This window comes from Podarcis raffonei, chromosome 6 (genome assembly GCF_027172205.1).
Source record: "Podarcis raffonei isolate rPodRaf1 chromosome 6, rPodRaf1.pri, whole genome shotgun sequence".
NCBI classification, from domain to species: domain Eukaryota; kingdom Metazoa; phylum Chordata; class Lepidosauria; order Squamata; family Lacertidae; genus Podarcis; species Podarcis raffonei.
The window spans coordinates 13,472,458-13,486,985 of NC_070607.1; positions in this window are offsets into that span (position 1 = coordinate 13,472,458).

Sequence of the window (14,528 nt, forward strand, 5' to 3'; positions counted from 1 at the left end):
GTCCGTAAGTGACTGTGTAGGCCAATTCTGGATCGACACATCCTTCCACAGTGGGGACATAGGTTTTCAGGTGGAGGTCGATCACAGTGAGGATTTGCCAAGCGTGCCTTCCTCTTATCACATTTCTCTCTTTCGTCCTGAGTTTGAGCATTTTCAAAGCCCATGACACCTTTGGTAAAGGCTGTTCTCCAACAGGCCAGTGTTTCCCAGTTGTTGGTGTTTATACTACATTTTTTTAGATTTGCCTTGAGAGAGTCTTTAAACCTCTTTTGTTGACCACCAGCATGATGCTTTCCATTTTTCGGCTTGGAATAGAGTAGTTGCTTTGGAAGACGATAATCAGGCATCAGCACAACATGACCAGTCCAACGAAGTGGATGTTGAAGAATCATTGCTTCAGCACTAGTGAACTTTGCTTCTACCAGTACACAGGCATTATGAAGCCCTGTTGGCTTTAGACATTCCACTTTGGATCAGAGTGCTGTTATGTTAGTATTTATTTTGTGCTTTATTTGAATCCTAAAAGACAGTTTGAGTCTGACGACAGTTAGTCACTTGAAACCTTTGGTTGTCATGGTGTGTAAGCTCCTGTCTGCAATTCTCCCATTAGAAACTGACTGAAAGAAGAAAAGTAGATACCTGTGGATTCTGTCAAACCACAAAAAGGGAAGGTTGTCTCTCATCTTGTCACTCACACCTCTAGGAACACCAAGGGTCATGATAATCATAGGATACCTGTAATTGCAACTTGTTCACAAGTCTCTTGCTACCTTGTCCTATAGACAGCATAAGAAGTTTTGCAAGTATTTGAGTTTCCTTCTGTGCAAGACAATGTTTCATTTTTTTAAACAAAAAAATATTATGCCAAATCATGTACCCTGAAAGTCATAATTTCTCATTGACTGAGTACAAGACTAGACCTTAAATGCATAAAGAAATGTGAGCTGATACAGAATCAAAAGGGTAAAATTGCCTTCCCTTGGTATTATTTCAAGCACATGCACTGAATTCTCTGCCGTGGCTGTGTAAGGTTAAAGGTAAAGGTAAAGGGACCCCTGACCATTAGGTCCAGTCGTGGATGACTCTGTTGTTGTTTTTTTATAAGATATTTATTAAAGTTTTCAAAAGTACAAAATGAAACATCAAGAAAAACATCCTTTTAAACAAAAAAAAGATGAAATACAAAAAAGAAAAAAGAAAGATCAAAAAGAAAAAAGCAAAGAATTAAAATCCATTAAACAAAAAGAAAAATCAAAGAAAAAATACTGCAACTCTTCCCATTTGTTTTCTTTCATTAGCTTATTTCCCTGAACTCCTCACACCTCCCTTTTTTGTATTCTAAGTCAGTTATCCATTTCAGCAAATCCTTTCCCTCTTTTCAAATTTTTGTCCTGTAAATTTATCTTGATATTAATATAAGTTTACTTTCCCTCCTTTCACCAATTAACAGTCTGTTTTTTCTAAATCTTTGTGACATTTCTGCTAAAATCACATAAATTCATTCCAACATCATTCTAACATTCATTAATCTTACAATGCTTCTGTAAATAAACTTTGAATTTCTTCCAATCTTCCTCCACCGACTCTTCTCCCTGGTCTCGGATTCTGCCAGTCATTTCCGCCACTTCCATATAATCCATCACCTTCATCTGCCATTCTTCCAGCGTGGGTAAATCTTGTGTCTTCAAATGCTTTGCAATAAGTATTCTTGCTGCTGTTGTAGCATACATAAAGAAAGTTCTGTCCTTCATTAGCACCAATTGGCCGACCATGCCCAGGAGAAGTCGTGGATGACTCTGGGGTTGTGGCACTCATCTCGCTTTATTGGCCAAAGGAGCCGGCGTACAGCTTTCGGGTCATGTGGGCAGCATGACTAAGCCGAGCCGCTTCTGGCGAACCAGAGCAGCACACAGAAACGCTGTTTACCTCCCGCCAGAGCGGTACCTATTTATCTACTTGCACTTTGACGTGCTTTTAAACTGCTAGGTTGGCAGGAGCAGGGACTGAGCAACGGGAGCTCACCCCGTCGTAGGGATTCGAACCACCAACCTTCTGATCGGCAAGTCCTAGGCTTGCCCTCCCTTTACAGAAAAAGCAATTACAATTGTTTTAGTGGAGGTTATAATCCTAGTGAGTTATAATGAATTCAGAAAGCTGGGGTTTCTGATCAAGTAACCCAGAATTTAAGCCTTTCAGAACTGTGGGCCCCAGTATCAGATTTGTGGCTCATCCAGGGGCCTGTCTAGGGTGCCCACAGAGGCTCTGTAGGTACTCCTGTGTGGGTGGAGCCCAGGGTGGTCTAAACCACCAAGCCTCTTGAGTTTGCTGTTCAGAAGGTTGGTGGTTCGAATCTGCACAACGGGGTGAGCTCCTGTTGCTCTGTCCCAGCTCCTGCCTACTTAGCAGTTCGAAAGCATGCCAGTGCAAGTAGATAAATAGGTGGCAGGATGGTAAATGGCGTTTCTGTGCACTCTGATTTCCGTCACGGTGTCCCGTTGTGCTAGAAGTGGTTTAGTCCTGCTGGCCACGTGACCCGGAAAGCTGCCTGTGGACAAACACTGGCTCACTCAGCCTGAAAAGCAAGATAAGCGCCACAACCCCATAGTTACCTTTAACTGGATTTAACCACCCAAGGGTCCTTTACCTTACCTTAGTTACTCCTGCACCAGCTGCAAAGGTGGGGAGGCACTTTTCAGCCATTCCTTTCTCCAATGATTCCAGTCATTGGAGTCACCAAGGGCAGGAAACAGGTTTACCTGAATGTGCTCCTTTACAGTTTCTCATAGCATTTAAGAGCAGGACATTCATGCCTATAAGGGAAAGTGAAGAACTTGGTGAAAAAATTGGAGTGGGGATAAAAATTTGCCCATCACTCTTGACAATGGGTTGGATTGAAGTGTGGTCAGAAGAAGAAGAAGAAGAAGAAGAAGAAGAAGAAGAAGAAGAAGAAGAAGAAGAAGAGTAGTTTGGATTTGATATCCCGCCTTTCCCTTCAGGAGTCTCAATGCTGCTAACATTCTCCTTTCCCTTCCTCCCCCACAACAAACACTCTGTGAGGTGAGTGGGGCTGAGAGACTTCAGAAAAGTGTGACTGGCCCAAGGTCACCCAAAAGCTGCATGTGGAGGAGCGGGGAAGCGTACCCGGTTCACCAGATTACGAGTCCACAGCTCTTAACCACTACACCACACTGGCTCTCAGGGAGAGAAACCTTCTGTAAGCCGAAGGACACTATCCACGACTTGAAAGACACTTCTAGTCCAACCATCTCCTTTGGATCCAATCCCATGAGCAAACCATACCCAATACAACTTGGGGTTCAATGTGCAACTGGACACTTCGTAGACAGTTTCTGTGCTTGTGCATATTATTTTACCTATGTTATATTCTCAGGGATGACTCACACCCCAGCCACCACCTCTTTAATCTTCTACCATCGGGCAGGAGATATAGAAGTATAATCAGCCATAAAAGGTAAAGGTAAAGGGACCCATGACCATTAGGTTCAGTCATGGCCGACTCTGGGGTTGTGGCGGTCATCTCGCTTTATTGGCTGAGGGAGCTGGCGTACAGCTTCTGGGTCATGTGGCCAGCATGACTAAGCCACTTCTGGCGAACCAGAGCAGCACACGAAACACCGTTTACCTTCCCGCCAGAGCAGTACCTATTTATCTACTTGCACTTTGAGGTGCTTCCGAACTGCTAGGTTGGCAGGAGCTGGGAACGAGCAACAGAAGCGCACCCCGTCGCGGGGATTCGAACCGCCGACCTTCTGATGAGCAAGTCCTAGGCTCTGTGGTTTAACCCACAGCGCCACCAGCGTCCCATGATCAGCCATACCAACAGGCTAAAAAATAGCTTCTATCTGTGGGCTGTTAGGCTTTTGAACGGAAAATAACACAGGGCAATTGGCTTGCGAAGTGGTGTGTTGTTTGATAAGAGATTGAGTGGAGGGGGAGGCTCATTTAATTTCATTGTACACAGGTTGTACAATGACAATAAAGGTATTATTATTACTATTATTTATCATAAAAAGTTAACTTCTGTTTTTTATTATGAAGAGACAGTGACTGGGATGGAAATTGCTGCACTGGGCATATCAAAGAAGCTATCTATCTATATATTTTCTTAGAAAATAAAAAATACTTCCCCCTTCATCCATTACATGTCAGACAGAGGGCCTTCTCAGTAGTGGCACCCACCCTGTGGAATGCCCTCCATCAGATGTCAAGGAAATAAACAACTATCTGACTTTTTAGAAGACATCTGAAGGCAGCCCTGTTTAGGGAAGTTTTTAATATTTTATGTTTTATCGTCTTTTTAATATTCTGTTGGGAGCTGCCCAGAGTGGCTGGGGAATAAATATATTATCATCATAATCATCTTCATCTTCATCATCACCATCACCATCATCAGCTGCTTAGGAACCTCCTCTCAAATTGAAAAGTTGGTTATGTGGGGCAAGGGAGGGGGTCTACCATCTGAAAGCAACCCCCCCAAACAAAAACACGTACGTTGGGAGAATGAAATTAATAGCACACATTGTTTTGGAGTCTCGACTTTTTCAGTAATTGCTGTATTGGTTCCCAGTTCCTATTCAGTCCACACACTCACAATTTCAGCCGAAATCATTATGACATTGGAATCAGAATATCAAGGCTGCAAGTGTTTTGGGTGAGGCAATGAACTGCCTATTGACCCTTCGCCCTTACACTCAGGCTCAAATCCCCCGTTGCAAGCTGCCCCACTTTTCTTCCAAGGATACAAAAATATAATGGGTATCAAGATAATGTTTGCCAGCATACTGTCTCGGCAATGCATCGCAGGGCATATATTCTTTTTTCTTTTTAAAATGAAAATCTCTCCCTCCTTCCCTCCCTCCCTCCCTCCCCAACCCTTATATATATTGAGGCATTTTTCTTCAGTACCTGACTTGCCAGGTTACAAAAGACAATTCTCTCATTATTAAGGACTAGGCCTGCTGCTTGAGCAAAAGAAATATCGCCATGGTCCACACAGTGCGCCCGGGGGATTTGTTACTGTTGACTTTTGATTTAGCAGCAAAGTCAACAGATAAAAATATCTACTGCCTTGCAGTTCATGTTTTCTTTGCCTTTTTCTAATAAAAAGCTCCTATATTGCTCTCACCTTGCTTATATTTCTTAGCCAACTATAATTATGTCTTTAAATACCGGTAGTTGTTCATTTGTTTTTCGTATTTTTTTAATCCAGTGAATTTCTACTGTAACAATGAAATAAAATCAAAGATATGCATTCATATTCCCCCCCCCCAGGGTCAGGTCCCAAAACCTGCTTAAAGGGAAGTAACTGAATCGAAGATGCTGTCTTAGGCTAAGTTCTTACTCAGTGTGGTCTGGGTTATATTCCAAGTGGTAAAATAGTCTCGCATGGAAACTGAATTCCTCCATAGAAATTGACTATATGAAGGAGAGAGCTAGGCTGCAACTCTTCTGCTTGAGATCCAGTTTTCTATGTGGATATAAGCTCAATCGTTCATGTGTTCCAGCAATGAGGGAGCAGGGAGTGGGGCTGCCCAAAGCAGCCATGCTTATTGGTATCTGTATGTACTGTGTAAAATTGGCCTTGTTGTAGGTTGTCCCTTTCTAAACATGTGTAGTCTGCATAATCTAGCAATTCTAAAATGTTGTTGTTGTTTAGTTGTTTAATCATGTCTGACGCTTTGTGACTCCATGGACCAGTGGTCTATATTCTAAAATACAGGTGCGCTTTTACTCTCGCAAGATTGAATGTATTGCCCTCGGCTGTACCTGAGGGATGATTCCAACAGATTCCACTCCAAAAACGCTTATGTCCCTGTGGAGATGGCAGTACCTAATCGGTGGCGCATGCCCTTCTGGCTCGCACACTTTATAAAGCCTTGAGGAATGAGATTATCACCCCTCTTTTATTGTCCATCCCAGGTCGCCCAGCCACTGCCGCATTGTCCTTTCTCTTGGCAAATCAAGATGAGCAGATGACAGCAAAGGCTGCAAGGTTTTTAGCTGGGGCAATCAGAATAAGATCCACTATTTGACTATTGATTCAAAACCCTAAAATGTATTTTATATAATTTTTATTTCTCTTTCTGTGTGTGTGTGTGTGTGTGTGTGTGTGTTTTATTGCTATGGCCGATGGCTGACGCAAATAAAGTTTCATTCATTCAAGTGTAGTGGAGTCCCATAATATGTTATAAGGAAAATGCTTGTTTGAAACATATGTTTATTCAATGTCCAACACTTACAAATTTATGGAGAAAATTACTAGGATGCATAACTACTATTTTGGGGGAAAATCTAAAACCATCAGATGATAATATTATTTTAAACTATATAACAACTATACGGGGCTTGACAAAGGGTCAGCGTAAATGGACTCTCCATGCCCTTACTTCTGCTAAAGGACTGATATTAATTCACTGGAAAGATAATGCCATGGCCTCCTCTAATCAATGGATAGAAGATATCACAACTCTAGCAACATATGAATGGGTTGCTTTTAGACACAGATTACGTGCAGATAAATACAATGATATTTGGAAACCATTCATAAAAAGTATGATGTCTGGTTGATAATTTTAGAGCTACAGTACATGTAGATAAACCCTCTTGGGATGCTGGTGGCGCTGTGGTCTAAACCACTGAGCATCTTGGGCTTGTGATCAGAAGGTCAGCAGTTCGAATCCCCACAATGGGGTGAGCTCCCGTTGCTTGGTCCCAGCTCCTGCCAACCTAGCAGTTTGAAAGTATGCCAGTGCAAGTAGATAAATAGGTACCGCTGTGGCAGGAAGGTAAACAGTGTTTCCGTGCACTCTGGTTTCCGTCACGGTGTCCTGTTGTGCCAGAAGCAGTTTAGTCATGCTGGCCCACATGACCTGGAAAGCTGTCTGTGGACAAACACCGGCTCCCTCAGCCTGAAAGCGAGATGAGTGCCACAACTTCATAGTCACCTTTCACTGGACTTATCCATCCACAAGTCCTTTAAATAGAGAAACCCTCAATATTATTAATGTGGTTCTAGTGTGAAGATAATTTATTTTGGGGAAAGGGTATGTTTGCATGTGTTCAAACTCCAAGGATTATACCTAAGGTGGCCACATGCCTGAAAATGGGGCAGTTACGGTAGGATGTGTACTAACCAGCAAACATACCATTTGGAAATGCCTCTATGCTCTTAGTTGTGCATGAGCTCTAGCAGGAGTACCAACTTGAATAAAATATTGGGGGGGCAGGTAAGCCCCACCCTGCATAATCGATCACATGTGGCTTTCTCTAGCATCAGACAGCAAAGAGAAAAAAACAAAGGACAGTAGTCCCACTTCACGGAACACAGTAACACAAACATCCTGTCTCTATCACTTCCCACTCTGTGGAGTCAAAACATACATCATCATGTGAAAGACAACAATCCCATGACTGCAGTCACGGAGCAGGAATTCTAATATTCCACACCATCTGAATGGCAATGCCTATCAAGTTTGGGGGCCGTAGCTCCCTCGAATGTTTTAGGGGAGGCGAAGGCCACATAGTTGCTAAGAGTTGGCTCCTATGAGTTGGTTCCTAAGAGTTGTCTCCCTTCCCCAGTTGCACAATTCCCCTCTATGTTGGCAGAAAAGGATAGGATATGCACACACCTCAGCTGGTGTCACATGGAGCAGCCAGAGTCTGTGGCACATGGCAGTGGTAGAGCAAGCCGATTGGGTGCCTGGGGCGGCGCGCATGCCGTGCACCCAGGAGCCAAGGCAGGATGCTCTGTGGGGCCTCTCAGGAATCTGCCTTCCTCCTCCCACTCAGCCGCCCTACAGCTGAGGGGGAGGCAGCATGCGGACCGTTTGGCTCGGGCACACTGCAGGCCCCACTGTGAGTGCCGCCCGGCATTTTGTCACCCCCCCTCAGTGGTGACACCCGGGGCGTACCGCCCCCACTGCGCCCCCTTCCCCCTCCCCTGGCACATGGACACTGGCACAAGTCGCTTCCTCCTCTTCACAATTAGTGGTGGTTGTGTTTTGATATTTCCCTTTTTCTTTCCATCTGTAAATGTATCCTTTTTCCCCTATATTGACAAAAAGAGCAGATGCAATCAGCAGAGAATTGGGAGGATGAATGAGACAGGGACCACAAAACATGCTAAACGCAATTCTGAATGATAAAAATAATAATAATCACAGCCTCTTTCCAGTGTTGTTCTCAGCTAGGAGCCAATTAAGGAGACACTCCGTATTTATTTAGCAAGTGCTTTTGCACGGCATGCCATTTTTGCTTGTAAGCGACGTTTGTTGAGAAGTTGGTTAAAACCAGTGCTGTGCTGAGGCCCCTATCCTAATTTCATGAAACTCTTCATCCCGCTGCAAATGTGAGGAGCATTTTTCTCCTGCTTTTGTGAAAAGGAAAACACTTTCTGTAAAATGCTCTGCGGGGGTGCATGCAGGGGGTTTTCTATCCAACTTTCAGAAAGCGGTATAAGGATGCCCAAATGATGTGCTCCTTCTTTAAACTTTTATTTGCTTCTTTACAACTTCATACCAATACCATATTCTTTTTTGAACTGTTAGAGAATCCAGCCCTTCCCCCAGGAAATATTCATGGAAAACCCCCTCCCAATACAGACACATTTTGCCACCCACAAATATAGTGGAGAATTATGAGTGGCCATTTTTACTCAGCCTAATTTCAGTGTGTGCAGGTCCTTATCTCATGATTAGTGGATTTTATGATTCCAATAGACTATGCAAAATCAGCCTGTGCACATTTTAATTTATATTCTTAGACTAAGGCTGTACAGTGGTACCTCGGGTTACAGACACTTCAGGTTACAGACGCTTCAGGCTACCGACTCTGCTAACCCAGAAATAGTGCCTTGGGTTAAGAACTTTGCTTCAGGATGAGAACAGAAATTGTGTGGCAGTGGCGGGGTGTCAGCGGGAGGCCCCATTAGCTAAAGTGGTACTTCAAGTTTAGAACAGTTTCAGGTTAAGAGCAGACCTCTGGAACGAATTAAGTTCTTAACCCGAGGTACCACTGTATTTGAACATTTTAGACTTCTTTGGATATCCAGGGAATCCAGAGGCAAACATACTGGATGAGTTGGGGGGGAGCAGGTTCACTCTGCCCCCTGCCCAAGCATGGGCCAGATGAGACAGAAGTATCATCTGATCCAGCCCATCATAAATAGATGCTCCTGGAACCAGAGGCAAAACTTTGAAAATGTTACCAAAACAGCAAAGGGGCTTTGCCTCGGTTTCGCTTCCGGGGAATGAGAGCTATGTTTTTCTTAAAGTGCTGAGACTGGAGTTGTGGGAATTTAATGGGCATCGAGGGGAAGGTTTGCTATTACCTTCTTCTAAACTAGAGTGGTTATTGTGCCTGCACAAGGCTAATAAATTCCAAAGGGGAGGATTACAAATGCCTTCATCTAGAATTCAGTAACTGCAGATGGTTGCTTCCCACTATTTTACAATGATTACTGTTCATGCTTAAACTGCATTCCTTTGGTGAATGTGCCTTTTAATTAATACAAATGTGCACTGCAATAAGCTGATTTCTATCTTCGCTGATAATGGCTGCGAGGAAACAGGGAATACCCCCTGTTTAGGTCACCATATTGGATTTACCTCAGTGAGTTACTAATAGCACAAACATACCACTGATTTTAGCTGGAAGATTTTCAGTATGTGTGCCTGTGGGCATTTCTTACCAAAATCCACAGAACAACAGGCTTAATTTCAGCAGGATCAGGCTCCGAGGTTGCAAGCAACTGAAGCTATGAGGCAATAGCATGCTATTCTTCTTGCCTAAGGGTTGCACCCTCCATTAATAAAAAAATTCCTGCAGAGTTTCTCCATCACTTTAAAAATGAATGTGGTATATTTAATTTCTCTCCCTCCTTTTGGTAGATTAGTATTGTGCATATTGTATATGGAGTAGGTTTGTTCCGGGATGTTGGTAATAACAAGCAAAAAGTGTAAGTGAGGGGAGACAAAAGTGTCAGAAACAGATGCACTATTTCATTGGTGTTTTGCAAGCAGCATATTTTAATTATTTCTTGTTTTTTTGGAATAATTAATTGCTTTGAAACCCCATCAGGATCTGTCTAATCACTTTCTGTCTTTTGTCCTCATTAATTCTCCAACGTTTCTAAATATAAGAAAGTCTGCCTCGATACCCGTAGCGGGAAGAGACAGCTGGTGTTATTATTCAGAAGTCTATTAAAAAGGTCTCGGAAAATAATCTGAACTGAACGCTCAAGTACAAATACCCTTTCTGTGAGTTTAAAGGAATTATTGCTCATTAACATCTTTATGAGAAATCTAGCAGTCACCAATAAAACTGGGAGGGGCAATGGCTGGTCTCCTCCATTCGCCTTTGGGCGAGGGCACCCAGTCATGTTTTCTTTTTCATTCCATCCCAGCAACCTTTCACCCCTTTCCAAAGTGACCAGCCATGGCAGATAACTTGTTGCTGTTTAGTTGTTTAGTCGTGTCCGACTCTTCGTGACCCCATGGACCAGAGCACACCAGGCACTCCTGTCTTCCACTGCCTCCCGCAGTTTGGTCAGACTCATGTTAGTAGCTTCGAGAACACTGTCCAACCATCTCGTCCTCTGATGTCCCCTTCTCCTTGTGCCCTCAATCTTTCCCAACATCAGGGTCTTTTCCAGGGAGTCTTCTCTTCTCATGAGGTGGCCAAAGTATTGGAGCCTCAGCTTCACGATCTGTCCTTCCAGTGAGCACTCAGGGCTGATTTCCTTAAGAATGGATATGTTAGATCTTCTTGCAGTCCATGGGACTCTCAAGAGTCTCCTCCAGCACCATAATTCAAAAGCATCAATTCTTCGGCGATCAGCCTTCTTTATGGTCGATAAAGATAACTAATCCAGATAACTAATCCAGATTTAATATTGCCAATGTGTTTCCCCACATACAGAATCAGTTAAATTTCCAGAAGTCTGCTCACCTTTTATCTGGTGGGAGGCATTGCAGCCAGTCAGCAGAGCCTCAACAGTTTTCTGGCATAGGGGTGGAGGTACACTGCCTCACATACACATACCCCATGTCACAGCCGGCCACATTATCTGTGCTGGGGACCAGCGGTGGAGCAAGCAGATTCGGTCCCTGGCGGTGTGTGCATGCCCTGCACCCAGGAGTGGGTCCAGCCGCCTGCGGGGTGGGGCTAGCAAGAGCAGGACGCTCTGTGGTGCCTCTGAGGAGACAGCCTGCCTCCGCCCACTCAACCGCCCTACAGCTGACGGAGAGGCGGTGGGCGGATCATTTGGGGCAGTGCGGAGCCCAAGCTACTGCGTCACTCCCAGGAGAGATGCATGGCTCGGGCACACTGCAGACTCCTCAGTGAGTGCCGCCCGGCATTTTGTCACCCCCCTCAGTGATGACACCTGGGGAGGACCACCCCCACCGCCCCCCTTCCTCTGCCCCTGCTGGGGACAGTCCCAGCCAATCAGCTGACAGGGTGGGTATGGCCACAGGCAATTTAATCCCAAAGCGGCCAGCTGGCATCCTCTTCCTGCCTCTGCAGTGGATCACCTTACCCACCCACCCACTTTTCATGCTTTGCTCTGATATGGCCTTGCTATGGCAATTGTGGGTCGCCATGTTGTTGGGACTGGGCAGGAATTTTTTCAACTTGGCTAACTGGCAGCTGCAAAATTAAAAGACGCCTGCTTCTTGGGAGAAAAGCAATGACAAACCTAGACAGCATCTTAAAAAGCAGAGACATCACCTTGCCAACAAAGGTCCATATAGTTAAAGCTATGGTTTTCCCAGTAGTGGTGTATGGAAGTGAGAGCTGGACCATGAAGAAGGCTGATCGCTGAAGAATTGATGCTTTTGAATTATGGTGCTGGAGGAGACTCTTGAGAGTCCCATGGACTTCAAGAAGGTCAAACTTATCCATTCTTAAGGAAATCAGCCCTGAGTGCTCACTGGAAGGACAGATCGTGAAGCTGAGGCTCCAATACTTTGGCCACCTCATGAGAAGAGAAGACTCCCTGGAAAAGACCCTGATGTTGGGAAAGATGGAGGGCACAAGGAGAAGGGGACGACAGAGGACGAAATGGTTGGTCAGTGTTCTCGAAGCTACTAACATGAGTTTGACCCAACTGTGGGAGGCAGAGGAAGACAGGGGTGCCTGTGTGCTCTGGTCCATGGGTTCAAGAAGAGTCGGACACGACAAAACAACTAAACAACAACTCCCAGATAAGTGGGTCATGAATGCAGCCTTAGTGCTTAATGCCAAATGTCCTCTCAGGCCAGTCCCCAAAGGAATCTGCTAATTCTCCTTGAAATAGCATAAACTACACTGTCTGGCAGCTAGGTCTGAGAAGGAACACCACTGCCCAGTGGTGTTCACAGAAAGGGGAAGGATGTTAGGTTTCTGTTTATGCCACTGTGCAGTGCTAGGAGTCACAAGACTCTGTTTACATTCCAGACATTCCAGACTGTTGGAAGTCTCACGGGAGATGGATGTTGATATTACTGGTTTCCTGTTTCTTTGTACTTTCACAGAGAGAGCATGTATATTCTTTTCTGTCTGCGTAGTTAGAAATAAAACTCTTTGCAATGTAGCTCATATTTCTCGGCCTTCTGCTGCTTGGATACTCTGCATAATGAGTGAACGTGCCTGAAGCCTCATCAAAGGCTTAGTTCGTTAATTATCATCGGAGGAGATGCCAAAGGCTCGACCGGAGGAGTAGCTCAGTCGAACGGAGATTCCAACATCCCCATGCCAAACCTACCAGCTACCAGCATGAGTTTGACCAAACTGCGGGAGGCAGTAGAAGACAGGAGTGCCTGGCGTGCTCTGGTCCATGGGGTCATGAAGAGTCGGACACGACTAAATGACTAAACAACAACTACAACAATTTGGCACCAGCCATTTGGTTTTCACCTACCTAGTAGCAATTATCACAACTTTTGTAAGGTTAGGCATTGGGCAAGCCTTTGTTGGTTGGAGGGGAGGTTGTTGCCTTCACCTGCCTCTCCTCAGTAAGGGTATCCTGTTAAAGGGATCCAGGGTGTGAATACTGTCTTAAGCCTGGGTGTGGGCTAGGGCCATGTCACAGCCCCTACAGGGACCCCTCAGGGTACCACTATCTGATGTAAGTCATAGGACACCCCCTATCGGTGGTTTACCCTTCTGTGGACTCCCTGCAGACAGGCAGGAGTCAAGATATAGCCTGGATTCACCCCAATGCCTAAGCCAACTGCTCACATCTGTCACCAATAAAGTTGTGGCCTATTTGAACCCATAAACCAAAATACTCTGTGTCAGTGTGCCCTCGGAACTTTGTGGCTGGGTGCCTTAGCATGCAACGTCTCATTATTAATTTCATCGTTTTGGTTGTCTGGATTTCAGAGATGAATTTGCTGGAATTTTCCGGGCCCCACACTTGTAGACAGGTCAGTTGAACAGAAGGCCTTAATGCATACTGAGATTTACTACGTGACCAGGATTTGTCCTATCATTGGACCAACCAGGCAGCCGTCTAAGGCACAGACCCCAGAGGGGAGCAGTAATGACCTTTATGGGGCACCTTTTTTATACAAATTAGTTTTTGTTATATCATATAAATTTCTGGTAATGTTTTACTTTTACTTTATATTTGGAGAAATCTTATCCTTTTAGAAGTAATTCGTAACAAGAGTCTGAGATGGGTATATTGTGCTATTTCTGCCTAAGGAAAATTATGCATCTAGTTAAGAACGATAGTTCTTAACTAGATGCATAGATAGATCTAGATAGATCTGCACACACAAAATGAGCATTTGCTGTGATCAGAAACAGTTATTCTAAACTATTCTTCAGTTCTTGCAGGGGGGTGGGGGGCAAAGCCAAGCCAACTGATTTCAATAGAGATTAAACATAGTTGTTTTAGCAGCAAGCTCAACCAGGATAATGAACTGCGGTGGAGGGCAAAATGATGGAAAACATCTATATGCTGGTATCCTTCAAACACAACAATTCTAGTATGGGTATATAGGGGAGGGGGTGTAGCTAAATTATAGGGCTCATCCATACCTTTGCACTGCACTTTCCAGGCAAGGTCTCTGCTTAGAAGCTCCACATCTGAGAGGGTTTCATTTTGTTTTTGTCCCTGTGCTTTCCCTTGGAAAACCCATGATTTACAGCTGAATCCCATTGCCGTTTGCTCTGATTCAGCAGTAAAATGTAGGTTTTCTGGGACAAGCACTGGGACAAAAAAAAAGGGGGGGAGAAATGGACCTGTACCTCAAAAGCCCAGGACTGTGTCTCCAACACAGCACTAAAGGAAGTTTGGATGAACCCAAATTCTTGTCTGTATGCAAAAGGTTTTCGAATGTAATCCATTCCGGAAGACTGTTCAATTTCCCAAATGTTCGAAAACCAAAAACTCAATACAGAAGCTTTAAAACGGAAATCTCATATATATATATAATTTTTATTAATTTTCCAATAAAAACAAATTTCTAACACAATTAAACATTCGGAATTCATCACACGTCTTTTTTCTTTTAGACTTC